At 38.4% G+C, this 24,150-nt stretch overlaps 1 pseudogene; it reads right to left on the bottom strand.

Moving 5' to 3' along the window:
* Positions 1–5,430: 5,430 nt before the first annotated feature.
* The window catches only part of LOC127442009 (NACHT, LRR and PYD domains-containing protein 12-like), a 45,792-nt pseudogene continuing 27,072 nt past the window's right edge, over positions 5,431–24,150 (bottom strand).

The following is a 24,150-nucleotide window of genomic DNA, read 5'->3' as shown; positions in this document are numbered from 1 at the left end:
GCTCAAGTAAAGAGTGACATTGTTGATCATACAGAATATGGCCGTTTTGTGTGTACTACTTTACTGACAGCTGAAAATATATCTAACAACTAAAAGAAACAGAAAGCACCCACTATCTCCCTACCTATCAGATTTAATCAGGACCATTTATATATTTCTATGACAACACTTTGACTCTTTTTGGGACAGGAACTCTGCATGAAGTAACACAGACGAAGCACACATTGATTATGTTACTTAGTGTGGCCTTAATATCTGGGTTTTCAGTTTCAATAAAAAAAAACATCACAGAACATAATTATGTCTAAAAAATCTAAATGTATGTGAATGCACTCTTGCACACAAAAGCTTCTTTATTCAAGCATTATTAGGCAAGAAAATACATGGTGAGGGGGTGTGGAGTGAAGGAGATGAGAATGAAATAAAGAGAAATAAAAGAAAGAGGGAATATAAAACATACAGTATGTGACTTATTCTCAAACAATTTGAAGAACATTTAAGTGTTTGATCAGCTTTAAGACCATTCTAGACAGACAGTTCCTATCTAATAAAGTGATATTTTAGTAATATTTAAATACTATTATTTATATACATAATAACATAATATTTATATACATACTATATCATACTTTTTAGGATTTATATTTCAGTCATACTGCTCGACAATTTAATCTAGATTCTCCTGTATTATTCTTCACACAAATCCAGATAATAGTCACATAAAAGAGAATGGTAATTTCTAGCTGGATAGTGAGCATTGTTGTCAGTGTCATCTGCTGGCCTTGTTTTTGCATTTAGATAATAGACTGTTTCCATAGATAATTTATACAGAATATGAACAACAGTGGAGGATTCCAACCACCTATGATTATTTAGTGTTTTAAATTAACAGATAAATCATTATTTCTAGGTTAAATGGTGCTTTAACCAGTTAACCATTTGGTAATTTAAAATGTATAAAAACCTTATGAAATTACCCGACTGTGCTTGCTGCATATCTTGGAAGCTGAATTTAGCCTTCATTTAATATATCATTTCAACATGCAAATAAAAAAAATTAAACCATTGGTCATTTCTCGTAAATCCGATGACCTTGCTGAATGAAATTATCATCACTCAACAAATGTCAATAGATGTCATTAAGAATAATAGCATCCTCTATTGTCTACCCAGAAATATTTAAGTGTTTTTAAGATTTAAGATTTCAACTTAATGACACATTTCTATTAAACTGAATTGAGTAAGCTTTAAATGGTATACATCTTATGAATTCAGAATATTATTTGATTAAAATTAATGAGCGGTATGAACTTTTAAAACTTAGTAAACAAAATCCTTACGTATTAAATAATACAGTTTGGTAAATGTTAAAGTAACTACATTTGTTTTATTGAACTAATTTTATAATTAGCAAAGCATATTTATATTGAATTTAAACCATTTGTTCAAATCTTACTTTTGCAAGGAATAATATTTATAATTTTTTTTTCTCCCCACTTTGGAATGCCCAATTCCCAATGCGCTCTAAATCCTCGTGGTGGCGTACTGACACCTCAATCCGGGTGGTGGAGGATGAATCTAAGTTGCCTCCGCGTCTGAGACGTCAATCTGCGCATCTTATCACGTGGCTTGTTGAGCGCGTTACCGCGGAGATGTAGCGCGTGTGGATTCTTCACACTATTCTCCGCAGCATCCACGCACATCTCACCACGACCCCATCGAGAGTGTGAACCACATTATAGCAACCACGAGGAGGTTACCCATGTGACTCTACCCTCCCTAGCAACCGGGCCAATTTGGTTGCTTAGGAGACCTGGCTGGAATCATTCAGCATGCCCTGGATTCAAACTCGTGACTCCCGGGGTGGTAGTTGGCGTCAATTCTCACTGAGCTACCCAGGCCCACAACAAGGAATAATATATTTGAGCATTTTAAATAATGCCAAATATCTTTTCAAATGATATATATATATATATTCTGTGCAGTTGATTGCATAAATTCTAATGTGTGCTAATCTGCAAACAAGATGTTAAACTTTTTCTTTTTTTTCTTTTTTTAAATAAGAGGGATCATAAAAAATACATTTGGCTATTTATTTAGTTCTGACCTGATTAAGCGATTTGACATAACAGATATTTACATATATTCCACAAGACAAAACAATAATTGAAGTAACACAAATGATCCTGTTCAAAAGTTTACATCCCCTTGGTTTTTAATACAGTGTGTTGCTCAATGATCAAAGACTGTTTGTAAATTTTGTGATAGTTGTACATGAGTCCCTGCTCTGTCTTGCAGTGAAACTGCCCACTGTTCTTAAGAAAAATCCCTCAGATACTGTACATGCTTTGGTTTCCCAGCATCTTCTGCACATCTGAGTTCTTCCCAACAGTGGCTATATGATGTTGAGATCCATCTCATGACACTAAGGACAATTTAGGGACTCAAACACAACTATTAAAAAAATGTGCAAACATTCATTGATTCTCAAGAAGGCAACACACTATATTAAGAACCAAGAGGATGTAAACTTTGGAATAGGATGAATTGTGTAGATTTTTATCATTTTGTCTTGCAATATAAAAAGTAATATAGCAACAATGCAAAATAAAAAGCACACTGCAAAATAAATGAATAAAAAACAACACACAAGACACACAAATTAGCAAGGACAAAATCAAAGATGGTTGCCATACAGTAGGTATCCTGTGTCTATGGATTCATTCTTTGAAACTAAATTTTTCAATGATCGAATATTCTTCTGATCAGTGTCATAGTTATTGTTGTTTATATGTTTATTCTTTGCATTCATTAACATAAAATATTTTGTTATTTGGACTGGATCAAGAGAGATTACGTACATAATTTAAACCTGACTGGCTGATTGTTGTCACCTCTATCTTTCTTCCAGTTTAGAAACTAGAGTTTATAGGTATTTCCCTTCTGTTTTTACAATTGCTCTGCAATTTCTTGTTATTTGTAGTCTTGGCTCTATTGATTATCTCGATTCTTGCCTGGTGTTTTGACTAAAATTTTTGCATTACGGATTATTTGCACTGTTTGTTCGATCCATGAATAATCTCCTACATTTGTTGTCTTTGGATTATGAACGATTGATTTTGTATTTGGGTTCATGGATCCTCAGTCTGAGCTTAGCTTCAGTTTGTTATCTCTGTTCCTCTTTGCAGAGACATTCTCTATGTTTGAAATTTACAGTTTTTGTGATCAATGTGGGTACCAACCAGTTGGTTGCCTCATGTTACTGTCAAAGTGATAATCATCAGACCTCTTTTATAGCTGATACATACTTGATGTAATGTGTCTAATCTTTGCTGCTGAACTTAAAGAAATAATTCATGCAAAAATGAAAAACCTGTAAAAATGTACTCACATTCTGGAACTCTTCACACAGCCCTTTTCTATACAATTCTAAACAGTTCATAGTGACCACATCTGTCAATCTATAAAATGAACACCATTAAAGTAACATTAAAATAGCCCATATGACTTGTGTTATTCAAAATTCTCTAAAGCCATAAAATATGTGTAAAGAAGAGACTGAAATTTAGGTTGTATTAACTGAAAATTCCAATCACCTGCAGCTCTCAAATCTCATTCTCTACATAATGGAACTGCCATGTTATGACCATTTTTTAATCTGACGTGAATAGCATGGTTTTAGAAGACTTGAAATAGTGCATGTGAGTCACATGGACTACTTTTATCGTTTTTTTAAATTTTTATAATTTTTTACTTTTAAGAGCTTGCCAGATGTGGTAACTTTGAACTGTTGTATTGAAAGAGTTGCATAATGAATCATCAGACATTCTCCATTTGTGTTACAAAAAATAAAATAAAAACGGCATACTGCTTTGGAACAACATTAGGGCAAGAAAATAATAACACTTTCATTTTGGGCGAACTACTCCTTTAAGAGAATACACCAAAAGGTGTGAATGCAGTGTTCTGTTCTTCCATTGCCAGCCAACAGAACTGATTAGTAAAAAGTTGTGAGATTTGGCACAGTGATAGGACAGAGACACAATTTTTAAGTTTTTTGCTAATAACTTTTGAACAGTTTTTTTCTTAAACAAAATCAAAAGTCTATCAAATATACAGCTAATATTTTATTTTATTTAACAAAGATTCACATTTAATTAGGGATGTGTGAGACTAGTCGACTAAACGGTTCTGATGCTGCTAGTCGACACTGGAATTACTAGTCGGTTAATACTTCCCCCATTAAACTGATCATAATTTTTACACATTTACGTTTGGCTTTAAATTTTTATAGAGGCTGCACTTAAATTACTGTCATATTAATGTTACATATTTTAAATAGAATTAATAATACAAATATTATTTAAAAAAAGAGGATATCTGGAGCAGATACAGAGTTTAATTTCACCTCAGGCTGCACGTGCTTCTTCCCTCTCTCACTCGCAGTGCACGCAGGAAAATGTCCTCTCGCTAGACAAGCAAACTCAGCAAAGTAGCTATGAAATCACTTCGGTGGTGGTGCGGGAATCCGATTCCCAAACGTTTTAAAGTCCCTATGGATGTTTTCACATTTGAGTCTTCTTTACATCTGTGCATGCTTGTACGTTATTTTTCCGCTGAGCAGGCTTTTCAAGCGCAGGATAGCAGCCTCAGATGAGTCTAGTCCCGTCTTTCACCAGATCATGTCAAGGTGTTAGTTTTGCTCATCAAAAAATGTATGCTTCTGAGTAAGCAGCCTAGAAAATGACTGTTTATTTTTGACAAGATGCCGACTGCTTAACGGGTTAAACTATCTTTTATTCTGTGTGCATTTTTTTTCCTCTCAATTTTGATTAATCTACCTGTTAATTATTTTCAACAATGTCCTGACTGTTTTAGTATCTTAAGTAACTTTTACTTGGTGAATTCCATTTAGAACAGACTGGGTTGCTCTATTGGTCCTGCACTATTCATTCAATTGTTTTCATAAATATTCCTCTTAAATATTTGCCAACATTGATTCAGTGAATGCGTGTCATGTTCTATATTTAATGTACAATGATCATAATGCAAGGCGAGCACATCGCAGATAAATGCCCCTTTTCAGTGGAATTTAGATTTGGAACAGAGTTAGTATTTGAAATGGGTCACATAAATGTTTTTATTTATTTTTTTGACTTTTTTTCTGAAGGTTGGTTTCTTTTTACACTAGTCGGCTTCAAAATCCATATAAACGTCAGTGAAATTAGTTGTTCAGCACATCCCTACATTTAATATGTCCAATTAACTGATTCAATAAACAATGTGCAACATTTTCAATTCATCAAAATATTTCAGTTCCATTTTTGCATATACAGATTGCATAAACAGTAGATACATAGGCCTACAGTATTAATGCAGATTTGTTTCTATCTATGTGCATATTCATAAAATAAATCCCTCACTATAAATCTACTGGATCAGTAGCAGCATTCGTCCAGGTGACCATTTTGTTCAGGACACGCAGCAGTTGTTTTAATTTACCAGTTGAACCCTTTGGTGTTGCCATGGTGTGTGTGACTTTTAGAATTTGAATACTTTAAAACTGTGAAATTGGAGAAAGATTAGACATAATACACTCTCAAAGATAAATGTAAAATGTAATCTTACTTTGTTCAATATACAGTATGGTTAAAAAAAAAACCCTTTAACTTACTCTAGTTTCTCCAGTTTACATTTTGGATCCTTCTGTAGAGCAGAGAGCTGTTTCGCTCCTGAGTCTCCTAGTTTATTAGAGTTCAGATTCAGTTCTCTCAGGTGTGAGGGGTTTGATCTCAGTTCTGAAGTCAGAGCAGCACAGCCTTCTTCTCCTATACTGCAGTCCCACAGCCTCCACAGAGTAAAGAGCATAAATTATTTCTTGGGCAAGCTTTAGGGTGAGTGTATTTGCTTGTGTCCCTCTGGAAAAACAACAACAACAACAACAACAACAACTGTCTTGTTATAATGAGCAATACTTGTCTCTCACAGAGTGCTTAATAATTTGAGTTAAAAAAAAAATGACAATAATTTATAAAACCATCTGAAAAAAAAACAAAAACAAAAAAAAAAACACAAAACTGACACTGCGTCCGAAATCAGGTACTGTCAGAGTACTGTATGTACTGTATTTGATGAAGGACGCACTTCTCAGCTGGTTAAACAGTACATTCTTTAGGTGCATGCGAGTAGAATGAACAGATTCCGTACATACGTCATACGGAGACGTGGGTATTGACCCCTGACCCGAATATATGTTGTAATAACCATAAAAATAGTCTCATTTTTTATAACCATAAAAATAATCTAGTCAAGTTTTTTTAAACAAGCACCATTTAAGCACAAGGAACATAATATATCACTTTCAGTTGAAAAGAGACATCCGACTTGTGGTTCACCTCCGTTCTTTTAAATCCAGCATTTTGAACATGATATCTCCTCAGCTCCCAAGGGATTGTGGGATAGTAAAGTGTCCAGTCGATCTGCACTTCAATCCTGCCAGAAATAGTAGGTCATACGGGTATTTCTCGCTTACTGTTTTATGAATACTGAACATTCGAACATACTACTCAATTGTCATACTGTTTTTGGCATACTATAAAGTAGGAAAGTATGGTATTCGGACGCAGTGTGAATGATTATCTTTAAATCAGTCTAAGCTTTTAAAGCTGCACTATGGATCTTTGGGCTCTCTAGTGACATTTGTGGTTGAAACCTAAAATTGTAAATAACTTCAGGAGGAACATTTTATGTCAGTTGTGTTTCAACACTGCTCTTTTGTGTGGATGAATCTCATAGTTTGAGGCTGGGGTGGCATGGTGGCTCAGTGGTTAGCACTGTCTTCTCACAGCTAAAAGGTCCTGGGTTTGAGTCCTGGCTCAATTGGGACTTTCTGTGTGGAATTTGTACGTTCTGTTCATGTGGGTTTCCTCCAGGTGCTCCAGTTTCCCCCACAAGTCCAAAAACATGTAAGTTAAGTGAATTGGAGACTCTAAATTGCCTTGTAGGTGTGAGTGAGAGTCCCCCAGCCACTGGGGGTTGTGTCAGGAAGGGCATCTGGTGTAAAAACCTGTGCCAAGTCAAATATGCAGATCACAGATGGTCTGCTGTGGTGACCCTTTTGGCAGCTGAAAGAAGAAGAATCTCATGGTTTGAGGTTACCTGAACCTTGTCTGTGATATACTCAGAGCTATAGATTAGCAATTTCTGTGCAGAACAAAAAAACAGTGATCACCAGCAGGTGCATAACTGTTAGAAATGCTGTCCGACTTGCTATGATGTAAAAGCTGCAGTTTTTAGAGCCAGGCTCTGCTAACAGCTGAGCAAACAGCAAGCATGATGAGAAACAACTTTACAACACAGCTTAATGTTCATTGGCTTAAATGACCGTGATGTTTTGTTTTCTTCTAAAATGTAAAACTCTTATATCATTGTAACAGAGTTCACAAGATGGGCAAGGAGGAAGTTGGGACCGGATTGACAAACACGTAAGACACTTTAATGTGGCACCTTTCAGTGTACATTAAACACTACAACACAGCTGCTTTTCAGCAGCTCCAAAACATATTGCTTTTCATCATTACACCATCGACACTGAAACACAGACAGACAGCTTTGTGCGTCTCTCTCTCCCCATCTGGAGAGGTGAGGTATCCAAGCCACAGCAGCTACTTACTGGGGTACCTCAGGGAGTGCTTGGGCCACTTCTCTTCTCTATATCCACAACATCACTGGGACACATCATTCAGGCACATGGTTTCTCTTACCACTGCTACGCTGATGACACACAACTCTACTTGTCTTTCCAGCCCAACGACACCACAGTGACTGCTTGAATCTCTGCCTGCCTGGCAGACATCTCAGCATGGATGAAGGAACACCACCAGCAACTCAACCCAGCCAAGATCAAACTCCTTGTCTTTCCAGCCAACACTGCTGTTGAACACAACATCACCATGCAGCTGGGTGCAACTACAGTAACGCCTTCCAAAACGGTCAGAAATCTAGGGGTAACCATTGATAAACAAAATTTTACAGACCACATCTCAAAGACCGTAATATCATGTAGATTTACACTCTACAATATCAGGAAGATAAAACTCTTCCTCTCTGAACATGCCACACAACTTCTTGTTCAGTCACTTGTCATAACTAGACTGGACTACTGTAACGCTCTCATTGCAGGCCTCCCTACATGTGCAATTAGACCCCTGCAAATGATCCAGAATGCAGCAGCACGTCTGGTCTTTAATGAACCAAAGAGAGCGCATGTTACACCACTCCTTGTCTCTCTCCACTGGCTGCCAGTTGATGCACGTATCAAATTCAAGGCTCTGATGCTGGCATACAGAACAGTCACTGGGTCTGCTCCAGCATACCTAAAATCATTTCTGCAGAGCTATGCGCCTACTAGAAGCCTGCAGTCGGCTAAGGAATGTTGCCTTGTACCAACACAAAGAGGCACCAAAACACTTTCCCAGACTTTCAGCTTCATCATACCACGTTGGTGGAATGACCTTCCCAACTCCATCCATGAAGCTGACTCACTCTCTTCAAAAAACGACTAAAAACACATCTTTTCCATGAGCACTTATCCATTCACAAAAAAAAGAAAAAGAAAATTCTTGTTGCTCTTTAATCTGTTTTGAATACTATTCTGATGCTAGTGAAACTTTGTAATATGGCACTTTTCATACCACTGTCTCCTTAAGATGATTCACTTATGTTTCCCTCTTTTGTAAGTCACTTTGGATAAAAGCATCTGCCAAATGAATAAATGTAAATGTCTGCCGCTGTCTCCTCTCCTTAAATACTCCCACCGACCCTCACTGGAATGCGAGACCGGTGTGACACACAGGTGGAACTCATTCACCACTTATCTTCCACTGCTCGGCCCTGCTCTGCTCGCCACAATCATGTTTTGTGTATGAGTTATGTGTGAATAGTTCCAACACTCAGCCAGTGCGATCTCTGTATGACATATGTGATTGCTATCATATTTCTAAAATATCTAAATTACATGTCTTTATTAAACTAAAAATGGATGAAAAAGACAGCTTTTGGGGGGAATTAAATAACAGGTATAGTGGGTGACTTAGTTGTTAATTTAAAAGCAGCAGAATATAAATTACATCCATTCTATCAGCAACAAAGTACATGAATGTAAATCACACCTTTGATCTCATAGGTGGCTGGTCCACTACAAGAAGTGAGAACTATCTGCATCCCTCAAGACGACAAGGAACATGCACACTACACGACACGGCCATTAAATCCTTTTAAAACACTGTATGATAAATGTTGTCTTATCTGTTTAAATATGAAAAAAAAAAAAAAAAAACTTTTAAATTGTCTCATATCATATTATTAAACAGCAGAAAATAATAGAATCAAATTGCGACCAAATTTCAGATTTCATGATTCATCGTAATTGTTAGGTAAAGAATTGTAATGGAATCGAAACGTTGTCAGTGCAAATATTTAAACTCCTAGGCGGTATGATTAGTCAATAGAACTTTTAGGTTGCGATATATTTAATAATTTTACAAACGTTTCATTTTTTTTGTTTTATTTTCTCCCCTTTTTTTCCCAAATTTAGAATGCCCATTTACCAATGCACTCCAAGTCTTCATGGTGGTGTAGTGACTCGCCTCAATCCGGGTGGCATCTGAGACCGTCAATCTGCGCATCTTATCACATGGCTTGTTGAGCACGTTACCGCAGAGACATAGCGCGTGTGGAGGCTTTATGCTAATCTCCAAGGCATACACGCACAAGTCACCATGCGCCCCACCGAGAGCGAGCCACATTACAGCGACCACGAGGAGGTTGCCCCATGTGACCCCAACTTGGCCAATTTGGTTACTTAGGAGACCTGGCTGGAATCACTCAGCACGCCCTGGATTTGAACTCGTGACTCCAAGGGTGTTAGTCAGTGTCTTTACTCGCTGAGCTACCCAGGCCCCAACTTTTCATTTTTTAATCTTAGGGTTAGGTATAGGGGTAGTTTATGGGTAGAGATAGGTGTAGCTGTAGGGTTGCTGTGGGTCTCCAAATAAACACAACCAACACAGTGTATGAAGGTGACATCCAACTTTTGCATAACTTCAGCATTTCGCTGTTTATTTAAGGGGGCGTAACTTGTAGTGGGCATGACTTGTTGTAGTCTTGCAGGACACAGGTACACCCTTCTCCTTATTTCACTCCTTCCCTGACTGCAGCCGACTAATCTTGTCTACTTTGAAGGCGAGGCATTTGGCATCTCAAATGAGCTATTCACCTGCAGAGCTGGAGTCATGACGTGCTATTTTCACTTAATATTATGTTATTCGATTAAACATTTAGAACCATGTTATTTCTTGCTTCGAGGAAGATTAACAACTCTCATTTTAAAATATTTTAATGTGATTTTTCAAGTGTTTTATCCACCACACATTCATGTTTGGATTGCCTTACAAAAATTTAGAGATTAAGCTCATGATATGGCTGATATATGTACATTACTGTGCTATAAAATTGGTACATTATCAACAACTTCGGTTACTCATATAATCCTTATTCTCTGATAACAGGAGTAAGGTATCTCACTATAGGAATCGCCTTGGGCATGATCAATCCTGGAAGCCCCAACACAACGTCTGTCAGTTGACAGATCAATCACAGCAGTGATAAGGGAGTCCCACCTCCCTCATATAAGTCACTGCCATAAGACTCTCCTTCATTCACCATATATCTCTTCTCCGAGCAAGTGCAAGAAGGGAAATGTGTGGTGAGATATCTCACTCCTGTTTAGGGATGTGCAAAACTACCAATTTTATAATCAACTAGTCGGTTTGTTATTTGAAGGACTCATTGACTAGTCATTTTATCAATAATAATGTATAATTGGGCTCCGTTATGGTCACGTGACCCTGATTAGACACATTTCAGAGGGGTTTACAGATGCTACTTCAACATGGTAACTAAGGGATAGTCAACAAATTAAAAAGGCTAAATAACTATAACATCTTATTGCAAAAACTAAGTAAGAAATAAGAAAGGTTCCAATAAAGAACAGCACAAAACCACTTATGTACATTCTGAATGCAGAATGACATGCTTCAATGTAAACAGAGAGCATGGGAGTCTCAGGGTGATCCTCGCTGTGCATTCAAAAGCGCAGAACTGCAAGATAATGATGCATCTAGTTCGAGCAGTTTAACCTTTCTAACTGCAACTATTTATTTAAGCAGTGTCAGACAGAATCAGCAAAAGACTTTAATCTCCAAAGCACCTCACAAATACAGGAAAGTTTCTCACAACAGAGGATTTAATGTCCTAAAGTGATTGTCTTATAATGTGTTGTTGATGCAGCACTTTGATGGCTGAAACAGCAGCGGTGCATATATGGACAAAACTAAAAGCATTAAAGAGACTAAACTCCATGCAGAGGGTTTTACTGTGCTGACTATAATTCACTTTTAAGCACAGCAATCTATAACCATGGAAAAATGCTCTCCAAGAAGTTGCGTCTCTCAATTAATTCCATTAAAACCACCACCACTAAAAATATTAATGTTAGTAGTTGACCCCACTAAGATGTTGCACGACTAGTCGATTAGTCGATCACCATAGCATATCCCTACTCCTGTTATCAGAGAACGGGGATTATGTGAGTAACCTAAAGTTCACTTTCTAACATTCATCCAGAATCTCACTATGGGATTAAGCCAGCTCCTGTATAGAAGACAGTATGTCCAAAGCAGACCAGTTAACTGATTCGTAGTCTCCAATATACTAGAAAATCCAATCAATTTTCAAAGAATTCATGGGGTAACAAAGCGCACACTTGTTCATCACTGTGTTGATGTTTTTTCTTTTTTTTTTTTTTTATATAAATACAGTATATCGGCAGATTGATCACCCACACCAAGGACTGAATGAGCCAGTGATGGCTCCGTAACATTCAGTCTATAAAATAAGAAGTGTGAGGCGACACCCAACCTGCCGCCGCACAAATGTCCCAGACTCTAACGCTCCTAAACAGTACCCACGAGGTAGCCGTGCCTCTGATAGAATGAGCTCTCAAGCCCTCCGGAGGTCGCAACCCAAGGCTACTATGACTTAATATAATATCCTACACTACACAATGAGACAAAGAAACAAAAAGCTGATTACTTCTCCTTAATGCCTTCTTTCTTTCCACATACAAAAGTAGAGTATGAACTGAAAACAAACAGAGAACGAGGAAAATGGTGGTGGAAAGTCACTCATCTTAGGCACAAAGGCTGTATTCTGCTTAAGAGTCAATCTTGACAAATTCACAGTGCACACAAGAGTGATGAATCTGTCTAACAAAGCTGTCTTTAATGAAAGGAGCTTTAATTCTATACTTTCAACTGGTGTAAAGCGAGACTGATATGATGATGTGTTTAGGAACACGGACAGATCTATTGGTTTTGAACCCTGTCAAAACGGCGATCACCTCTCATAAACCTGCAAATAAGAGGGTGTTGACCCGTTTTATTCGATCATACTGGGAGCTTATTGAAGCTGCCCTCGCATTCTGAATAGTTTCACCCTCGGAGGTAAACCCATTACACTCAAATTTAGCCTCTCACAGACCAGGTCCAAATAGCTACTTGATCCAGGGTGGGGTGAAATATTTCCCCTGGGGCTTGTGACAGAAGTTCCCAGCATAGTGGGAGGGGCAAAGTGATCTAAGGCAGCCCTCCCATATCTTTCCCAAAGCTGACTCACCACCTGAGGTTGAAGTCTCCACTCTCTGTATAGAGGGTTCCCACTGGACAGCAAATCAGCACTGCATTTATCATTCCCAGGACGTAATGAAAGAAAGCATGCATCGGTGCACAAAAACAGTTTTTATGCCAAGCTGTGTAGCCACTGTGAATGTGTGCCCTATTGCCTATGTATGCCACTGTTGTCATGTTGTATAATCTGACTACGACATGGTGGCCTTGAAGGAATTGTACAAGAAGTTAGAAGCACTGTCAGTAACTCCAGAAGAGTTTATGTGCACCCTTTTTAGTGATGCGGGCCTAACCCCATTCACTATTCTGCCTTTGGACGCTGCACCCCAGCCTTTGAATGACACATCCCCTGTGAAGGAAAGCAGGTAATCTTCAATGACGGAGAACACGCATCCCCTCTGATGTCACTCTCACTTTACTTCATCTCATTCGTAGTAGACCCAACAGAATGACTGACACCGTCGAAGCAATCAGTCCCCACGGGCGTAGACACAGACTAAATGGGACTTTCTTACCTCCTTGAAAGGGAAAAACAACCGTGAATCGATCCGATGTGCTCTTATGATAGAAACGCTTGTTACAGATCGGAGTTTAATCTAAGACACAGATACAGTATATTCTATCCGTGAGGGCACCAGACAGCTCTGTGTCTTGTGTATTTTGAAACCTAGGCTCTTCAAATGAGAAGTACTCTTGTATCTATCTCTGCTTGCTTCTGTGATGGAGCACAGGAGTATATTGTCCAGTGGCATACAGTGGTATGAAAAAGTGTTTGCCCCCTTCCTGATTTCTTATTTTTTGCATGTTTGTCACACTTAAATGTTTCAGATCATCAAACAAGTTTAAATATTAGTCAAAGATAACACAAGTAAACACAAAATGCAGTTTTTAAATGAAGGTTGTTATTATTAAGGGAAAACAAAATCCAAACCTACATGGCCATGTGTGAAAAAGTGTTTGCCCCACCTGTTAAAACATAACTTAACTGTGGTTTATCACACCTGAGTTCCATTTCTCTAGCCACACCCAGGCCTGATTACTGCCACACCTGTTCTCAATCAAGAAATCACTTAAATAGGACCTGCCTGACAAAGTGAAGTAGACCAAAAGATCTTCAAAAGCTAGACATCATGCCGAAATCCAAAGAAATTCAGGAACAAATGAGACAAAGTAATTGAGATCTATCAGTCTGGAAAAGGTTATAAAGCCATTTCTAAAGCTTTGGGACTCCAGAGAACCACAGTGAGAGCCATTATCCACAAATGGCAAAAACATGGAACAGTGGTGAACCTTCCGAGGAGTGGCTGGCCGACCAAAATTACCCCAAGAGCGCAGCGACGACTCATCCAAGAGGTCACAAAAGACCCCACAACAACATCCAAAGAACTGCAGGCCTCACTTGCCTCAGTTAAGGTCAGTGTTTATGACTCCACCATAAGAAAGAGACTGGGCAAAAATGGCCTGCATGGCAGAGTTCCAAGACGAAAACCACTGCTGAGCAAAAAAAACCATTAAGGCTCATCTCATTTTTGCCAGAAAACATCTTGATGATCTCCAAGACTTTTGGAAAAATACTCTGTGGACTGATGAGACAAAAGTTGAACTTTTTGGAAGGTGTGTGTCCCATTACATCTGGCGTAAAAGTAACACCGCATTTCAGAAAAAGAACATCATACCGACAGTAAAATATGGTGGTGGTAGTGTGATGGTCTGGGGCTGTTTTGCTGCTTCAGGACCTGGAAGACTTGCTGTGATAAATGGAACCATGAATTCTGCTGTCTACCAAAAAATCCTGAAGGAGAATGTCCGGCCTCAAGCTGAAGCGAACTTGGGTTCTGCAGCAGGACAATGATCCAAAACATACCAGCAAGTCCACCTCTGAATGGCTGAAGAAAAACAAAATGAAGACTTGAGTGGCCTAGTCAAAGTCCTGACCTGAATCCTATTGAGATGTTGTGGCATGACCTTAAAAAGGCAGTTCATGCTCAAAAACCCTCCAATGTGGCTGAATTACAACAATTCTGCAAAGATGAGTGGGCCAAAATTCCTCCACAGTGCTGTAAAAGACTCATTGCAAGTTATTGCAAACGCTTGATTGCAGTTGTTGCTGCTAAGGGTGGCCCAACCAGTTATTAGGATTAGGGGGCAATCACTTTTTCACACAGGGCCATGTAGGTTTGGATTTTGTTTTCCCTTAATAATAACAACCTTCATTTAAAAACTGCATTTTGTGTTTACTTGTGTTATCTTTGACTAATATTTAAACTTGTTTGATGATCTGAAACATTTAAGTGTGACAAACATGCAAAAAAATAAGACATCAGGAAGGGGGCAAACACTTTTTCACACCACTGTAAGTGCTGCTCCCACACTTGCTTAGGACTCTCAGTGCTAATTAGAGCCTGAAGGGAGTCGTTTTAAATTCATAGGCTACACCATAATAGGCAAACCTCAGGAATGTATTTATATGGAAATATGTATCCTTCAGATTGACTGGTGTAAACAGTCCTTGGGATGAATTAACTGAGAGAGCATTCTGAGCATGAGCAATTTGAACTTGTATTTCTGAGATGGCTGTTGAGGTCCCGCAAATCTAGAATGGGGCGTAGACCTTCCCCTCTCTTGGGATGACAAAACACCTGGAGTAAAAACCCTGAAAACTGCCCTCCAATGGAACCACCCGTATTGCCCTTTTGCTCAGTAAAGAGGTCTGACCTGATTCTCCCTTCGCTGCTGACATTAACATACTGCTGAAAAGTGGTGGTTTCACATTAAATGACAGTTGATAACCCTGTTTTTTCATGGATAAAACCAAGGGGTAAACTGCGCAAGCCAAAGGGCTGATTCAAAGAGGGGAGGAAGATCAGGAGAGACTTTGTCAAAAAGTTCACTGAGGTGAGGGGGAGTCTTTCTCTGCAGATGGCAGAGAAAAACAGGGTGCACTATTATTCGCCCCCGGGATTAGTGAGTGTAGTTTGCATGTATTTGACCCCTAGACATTCAATGCATCGCGAATAGGAATCTTTCATGAGATCATAGATCCACAAGCGCATGGGCGGGAGGCATCCTTCCCCTTTGCTATGCCACTCAGTTGCCATGACAGAGACCCCAACTCAAGAACACCACAACATGCCACTTGGTTCAATGTTAACCTCCGGTTCTCTCCTTAATGTGACTAGACCAGCCAATCTATCACACTACCACAACGTGTGCCATAATCGGTGCTTCCAGGATTGATTGATTCCCACGAATGTTAAATAGAAAGAGAATTTGAAATGAGTATACATCCATGGGGAACTACAGTACCTTGTAATATCTTGTACCTAAACTGGCTTTTAACCCTTTTGCATGTATGATCAATTCGGTGAGATTACACTAGGCTGGGCTCAGAGATATACGATCAAACCTATTTACCAGCATAGAGAGACTGAAGCAGTTGTTCAAATAGTCTTTTCGATATCACAATATCTTAATTTTTTATGTTACAATCATTCAAATCATCACAAAATAAAAGATTAAAGCCGTTACCGTCAGAGCGGATTGTTTTGATGGAGCGATGCGGCTATGTATTCTGACGTCGAACAAAGAATGTATAAAATAGTTAGTCCACTTGAGCCTTCTCCCAGTCTGTTCATCACACATTCTCAAGACTTTGGTGCAACAAGTGGAAGGGCTAGGTTTTTAGAAACTTCTATGCTTGACGAACTCAGAATCCCATGCTGCCTTGCAATGTAAATGTAAATTATGGCGGCGCACATTTCTGGCAATCGTGTTCGCAATCGCATCTTACCTATCATAATTATTATTAACATCTAAAAATCACATTATATGCATGATCATATATAATCTGTCCTCCGGTGCATCTGCTGTGAAGTATAAGGTGACATTTTTTTTTAAATAGAGCATGCATTAAAGAACTCACACTAAGGGAATATGTCAGTACAAGAAAAACTCACGTGTGAAAGTGTTAAACAGACTATCTGCTAAAAGGGCAATGGAATATAAATTGTGCATTTCTGCGACTGGGGTAAAAAAAAAAAAAAAAAAAAAAGAGAAAACAGCACGCACACACACACACACACACACTTTGAGGACCTCGAGACTACAGCAATGTTATAGAATACTCAGAAGTCTTGAATATTAGTACACACACTTCAGTAACTTCAACATAGAATGTTGCCACTTGTGACAAATACAGGTGCATCTCAATAAATTAGAATGTCGTGGAAAAGTTCATTTATTTCAGTAATTCAACTCAAATTGTGAAACTCGTGTATTAAATAAATTCAATACACACAGACTGAAGTAGTTTAAGTCTTTGGTTCTTTTAATTGTGATGATTTTGGCTCACATTTAACAAAAACCCACCAATTCACTATCTCAAAAAATTAGAATACATCATAAGACCAATAAAAAAAAACATTTTTAGTGAATTGTTGGCCTTCTGGAAAGTATGTTCATTTACTGTATATGTACTCAATACTTGGTAGGGGCTCCTTTTGCTTTAATTACTGCCTCAATTCGGCGTGGCATGGAGGTGATCAGTTTGTGGCACTGCTGAGGTGGTATGGAAGCCCAGGTTTCTTTGACAGTGGCCTTCAGCTCATCTGCATTTTTTGGTCTCTTGTTTCTCATTTTCCTCTTGACAATACCCCATAGATTCTCTATGGGGTTCAGGTCTGGTGAGTTTGCTGGCCAGTCAAGCCCACCAACACCATGGTCATTTAACCAACTTTTGGTGCTTTTGGCAGTGTGGGCAGGTGCCAAATCCTGCTGGAAAATGAAATCAGCATCTTTAAAAAGCTGGTCAGCAGAAGGAAGAATGAAGTGCTCCAAAATTTCTTGGTAAACGGGTGGTGACTTTGGTTTTCAAAAAACACAATGGACCAACACCAGCAGATGACCTTGCACCCCAAATCATCACAGACTGTGGAAACTTAACACTGGACTTCAAGCAACTTGGGCAATGAGCTTCTCCACCCTTCCTCCAGACTCTAGGACCTTGGTTTCCAAATGAAATACAAAACTTGCTCTCATCTGAAAAGAGGGCTTTGGACCACTGGGCAACAGTCCAGTTCTTCTTCTCCTTAGCCCAGGTAAGACGTCTCTGACGTTGTCTGTGGTTCAGGAGTGGCTTAACAAGAGGAATACAACAACTGTAGCCAAATTCCTTGACATGTCTGTGTGTGGTGGCTCTTGATGCCTTGACCCCAGCCTCAGTCCATTCCTTGTGAAGTTCACCCAAATTCTTGAATCGATTTTGCTTGACAATCATAAGGCTGCGGTTCTCTCGGTTGGTTGTGCATCTTTTTCTTCCACACTTTTTCCTTCCACTCAACTTTCTGTTAACATGCTTGGATACAGCACTCTGTGAACAGCCAGCTTCTTTGGCAATGAATGTTTGTGGCTTACCCTCCTTGTGAAGGGTGTCAATGATTGTCTTCTGGACAACTGTCAGATCAGCAGTCTTCCCCATGATTGTGTAGCCTAGTGAACCAAACTGAGAGACCATTTTGAAGGCTCAGGAAACCTTTGCAGGTGTTTTGAGTTGATTAGCTGATTGGCATGTCACCATATTCTAATTTGAGATAGTGAATTGGTGGGTTTTTGTTAAATGTGAGCCAAAATCATCACTTTTAAAAGAACCAAAGACTTAAACTACTTCAGTCTGTGTGCATTGCATTTATTTAATACACGAGTTTCACAATTTGAGTTGAATTACTGAAATAAATGAACTTTTCCACGACATTCTAATTTATTGAGATGCACCTGTATACACAACATCCCTCGAGTAATATTAGATTCATTAAAGTATGATAACCAATTTAAGCTTCAACAACCCTACCAGAAAATATATTCAAGCATTATAGCAAGTAAACAACTTCGTCAAACAGTTCCCCAGCTTACAGACACAAGACACAGTAGCCAGCCTTTCTTTTCTGTGCTTGTGGACATGACATAAAAGTTGCACTGATTTTGAGATATCGGATCGGATTTAGCAATTTAGAAATTGCAGGCTTATGTTATCTGTCCTTCGTGCTAAATCCGACCCAATAGCTCAAAATATCAATAATCATGGTAGGCTTACCATAGTGAATCTGGGTAAGGCAAGGACAGGGTTTTTTTTAAATGTTTTTTTTAATGCTTAATGCAATTTTGTTATTTTTTTAACCACTAAATCTACTTTAGCATTTTTCATTTTTGAACACACAGTGCAAAACATTTCTTTGAGTACAGCAAAAAATTATAAACAATGTACAAATTTAGTGTGTCTATATTGTGCTTGTGTGTTTTTGTGAGATAAAATGTGACTGTTGTGTGTCTTGAGAGATCTGTATTCACTGATAAATTAGCAACTGCGCATGAACTTCTGGTTCATTATTGCTTAGATTCAGTTCTCTCAGGTGTGAGGGGTTTGATCTCAGAGCTGAAACCAGAGCAGCACAGCCTTCCTCTTCAATTTTGCAGTCAAAAAGCCTACAGAAAGAAAAATAAAATAAAATCAGTCATCAATATTGTGTTATAAGTGTGTTGGACACTCTGTTGGACATTTGGTTTCTAATTTTGATCACTTTGCACTGGGTAGGCCCAAGTGAAACATCATTGGTTCAATATTTGTGCAGCATAAAGCTTTATATTAAACATCAAATGTTTTTTGACTGGCTGCGATTTTTCCATGTCACACAGCATTTTCGCAGTGTGGACAGACAAATGACTGTTGTGTCACATGTTTAGGACAACAAAACTTCTTTTCAGGTTTAGCTAAACTTTGGGGACATTTCTCACAAATTTTATCAGCAAAAATACGGCTTTGTCACAAACAATTACACACGCTCACTTAGGCCTTGCATGACTACTCATTGGGCCTCATTCATGAAACTTTCATAAATATACACTCACGGTACACTTTATTAGGAACACCTGTACGCCTACTTATTCATGTGATTATCTAATCAGCCAATTGTGTGGCAGCAGTGTAATGCATAAAATCATGCATATATGGGTCAGGAGCTTCATTTAATGTTCACATCAACCATCAGAATGGTGGAAAAAATGTGATCTCAGGGATTTCGATTGTGGCATGATTGTTGGTGCCAGACGGGCTGGTTTGAGTATTTCTGTAACTGCTATGTTGATTTATAGATTTAAAAGCATTAACAGAGCATTAACAGCATTACCATATGTGATCACCTGAATGTGACAAATCGTGTGAATTAGTGAAACCTAAATTATAGAACTCCTATCAAATGAAGAAACTGTCAAACCAGTTATGTTAGAGAGTGTTTAATTTTTTCTAGAAAATCGAACACAAACTGCGTATTCACACGAAATTTTCACCCCATGCCAAGTACTTCTGCTGGACAAACGATATTACATTTATGAAGCAGAGGTGGGAACAAAATATATTTTGAAGAAATAAACGCAAGCATCAATGTTTTTTTTTTTACTAATTTATGGTATTTAATAAAGGGATAGTTCACCCAAAAATGAAAATTCAGACATCGTTTACTCACCCCTGTGTTCTTATAACCCCAAATGACTTTTTTCTTAACATAAAAATTGTAAAAAATATGTGATGTTATACAACAGCAGTTTATTCAAGCTTCAATAGGACACAAAAGTATAATTTAGAAATATCAAATTATTGTATGTGACTCATGTCTTGTTCTGAAGGAATACGATAAAGTTTAGTGAGAAACAAACTGAAATCGAATGTATTAAGTGAATCTCTTGACCGACCATTGATCTCCTGTGCACTTTCATGAGTCAGACAGCACGTGAGCTTTATAGCTCTTTGCATGAGAGCAGTAGTAACAGCACGCGCAAGATGGGATGTTCAAGCAAAAACTCGTTTCATTTAGCTTCAACAGGACCACCAGCAATATTAACAACAGAAAACACAACATAGCTGCACACAAACTAGAGAACAGAACTTAAAAAAACATTTCTGAAGAGTTTGTACACAAAATGACACACAATAAAAGTTCTCTTTTTTATGTTAATAGAAAGTTTTATGTTAATTTTTGTCCTAAGCAGCTGTGACAAGGGGACATTCTGCCGATCGCTTGGTTTCTATATTTGGTGTCGCGCCGGGTAACCCCATCCACTATGAACTGCCACCGGTCAGTGGACAATTTCTCCCTTTGTGATAAGAAAAAGAAAGAAAGTCATATGGGGTTATAACAATACAGGGGTAAACAATGATTGAATTTTCATTTTTGGGTGAACTACTCCTTTAAGGTTTATTCATTAAAATATTACTTTTCTAAATGATTTATTTCATTATTTCATATTCTATCAAAATGTAGTCATGGCAGTTTGCCCGAAAGAACACAAAATGTTTGGATGACTTACGCACAATTTACAAGTGGTCAGGCACAGGTGACTTTTTGTTTGTACCAACTAACATTTGGAGAATACAAAAACTTTCACAAATATGAGAATTTACATTGGAAATGCTTCACGAACAATTTACACAAAAATTTGTTCTGCTCGTGTTTTATGAATGAGGCCCACTGTTACTAGTGGACTAGTCATGCAAAAATAGTAGTCGACTGGCCAGCTAGTCAATGGGTCAAAGTTTACCTTATGTGACTCACTGAACACAGCTTTCTTTGCTGTTCAATGTAATGTTATGATGGCATGTGTGTGAGTGGAGGGAATGTCTGCACAGCTGAAATGATGCAGGTAAGAAACTAAAAGCATGCATATCTCCATTGACAGATTCATGCTATTTGCAATTTAAAAAAGTAGTGCAAAACCAGTTGTCCCATTCGCATAGAGTTTTTGTCAGCGTTTGCCCTACACTTCAGTTTCAGGGGGCTTCTAAAAATGTCTGGCTTGTACTGCTAAACAAACACTTCAAATGTCCATGTAGCATGGTTCACTCATAACATAAACACAAATAACATCCCTTTATGTCATTAATAATGTGACTCACCACAATGTCTCCAGTTTACAGTGTGGATCCTCCAGTAGAGCAGAGAGCTGCTTCACTCCTGATTCTCCTGGTTTATTATGGCTCAGATCCAGTTCTCTCATGTGTGAGGAGTTTGATCTCAGAGCTGAAGCCAGAGCAGCACAACCTTCTTCTCCAATACTGCAATTCCACAGCCTGTAGAAGGTAAAAAGCATGAACAATCATTCAGGTTTTCCTGTAAACTGTAAAGGAATAGTTAACCCAACAATTTAAATTCTCTCATAATTTACTCACCCTCATGCCATCCCAGATGTATATGACTTTCTTTCTTCTGCAGAACACGAATGTTTTTAGAAGAATATCTCCATTCTGTAGGTCTTCACAATGTAAGTGAATTGTGACCAAAATTTTGAAGCTCCAAAAAGCGCATAAAGGCAGCATTAAAGTAATCCATATGACTCCAGTGGTTTAATCTATGTTTTCTTAAGCGATATAATTGATTTTGGGTGAGGACAGACCTAAATATAATTCCCTTTTCACTGTACATTTTGCCATTGCAGTCTCTATGCACAATCATGATTTTAAGCTCATTTAATCTTCCTAATGCTTGAAGCATGTGCAGAGCGCTAAATGGCACTAAGAAGTGTAATCGAGCTTGAAATCGTGATTGCCAAGGAGACCGCTGATGTGAAGATTTATTATGAAAAAGAAGTTATATTTTGGTCTCTTCTCACCCAAAACCGATTGGATCGCTTCAGAAGACATGGCTTAAAACACTGGGATTACTTTTACGCTGCCTTTATATGCTTTTTGGAGCTTTAAAGTTTTGGTCACCATTCACTTGCAATGTGTGGACCTACAGAGCGGAGATATTATTCTAAGAATCTTCATTTGTGGAGTGATGGTGGCGTAGTGGACTAAAGCACTGAACTGGTAAGCAAAGGTTGTTGGTTTGATCACCACAGCCACCACCAGTGTGTCCTTGAGCAAGGCACTTAACTCCAGGTTGCTCCAGGGGGATTGTCCCTGTAATAAGGGCACTGTAAGTCGCTTTGGATAAAAGCATCTGCCAAATGCATAAATGTAAATGTAAATTTGTGTTCAGCGGAAGAAAGAATGTCATAATGTATTTGAGTTCTTCTGTCATTCAATGTGGAAAAAAATGACAAAAATATTTGTACACCAAATGACACGACACATGAAGGAAAAAAAAACCCCTGTAATAATAGTTTACTGAAGGGGTAAATGATTTATAGATTGCATACCACTGTAATTAAGTAATCAGTTGTCCACTGAATCTGAAAAATGAATGTGTCTTTATGTAAGTTTTTGTTTTAGAGAGATAAAATGTTTGGTAGTTTTGTATGTGTGTAAAAAAAGAGAGACTGGTTTGTATTGAGGAATTCACCTGTGTGTATTTCCAATGGATCTTCCATCATACATTTTTCTTCACTCATCCTGAGAGATATCAGTATTTCTCCTTACAAATAAGAACTATTCAAAGAAATGATAACACTCACTGTAGTTTTTCCAGTTTACAGTGTGGATCCTCCAGTAGAGCAGATAGCAGTTTTGCTCCGGAGTATCCTGGTTTATTGAAGTTCAGATTCAGCTCTCTCAGATGTGAGGGGTTTGATTTCAGAGCTGCAGCCAGAGCAGCACAGCCTTTCTCTCCAATACTGCAGGCAGACAGACTGCAGAGAGAAGGAAAAAACCCTTACAGTGATAGCTCTTTTTCTTCTCTAGAAGAAAGACAACCTGCAGACAATTGCTAAGTCTTCCTACATAAAACTGAATTTGAATACAGTATGTGTGTGTTTGTATGATCTCATTCACACTGGGCGGGATCAATACCGAGGAGACTTCTGTGTGAACGCAAGCCGGTGCCAGTGTTGTGCCTAATTCTGACTGCCCAAGAAGGGTATAGCTGCAGGCAAAGCTCCTAAAAGGGCCATGAGCTCCAGATCACCATTAAAGATATAGGGAGCCCCTAACCTTACCCTTTCCCTAACCTAAACCGTGAGTGGAAGTGATGCCCCCTTTTGGAGTAACCACGCCCCCTTTGGAGTAACTCCGCCCTATTTCAGAGATTCCACCCCCATTTGGAGATCTCCGGACTGCAGCTATACCAACTTGGACTGCATGGCTGGAGCCTACACCCCTTTGCATGCACACACACAGTAATGCTGTGTTTCCTCTAGATGGCAGTAAAAATTCGGAAAATTCATTCAAATCACATTGTTTTACCTGTACATAGCATCATAGACAGACAAACGTGCATATGGCCACAGTTATATTGGTGTTTCTACACAACTCATGTCATTTAACATGTTGATGGGTTATTTTCTCTACTAACTCAAGTTAGGATATTATACAAGTTCACAAATTGTGTTTAACATGCATGATTAATTTTTTTAATTTGTATTTTATTTCATAAACCTGTTAGCTCTAAATGATACATGCAGTAGTCACAGGAAATGTGCT

The sequence above is a fragment of the Myxocyprinus asiaticus genome, chromosome 6, assembly GCF_019703515.2.
Source record: "Myxocyprinus asiaticus isolate MX2 ecotype Aquarium Trade chromosome 6, UBuf_Myxa_2, whole genome shotgun sequence".
Taxonomy (NCBI): domain Eukaryota; kingdom Metazoa; phylum Chordata; class Actinopteri; order Cypriniformes; family Catostomidae; genus Myxocyprinus; species Myxocyprinus asiaticus.
Note: the sequence above shows the minus strand (reverse complement) of the source record. Positions and strands in the feature narration are given on the sequence as shown.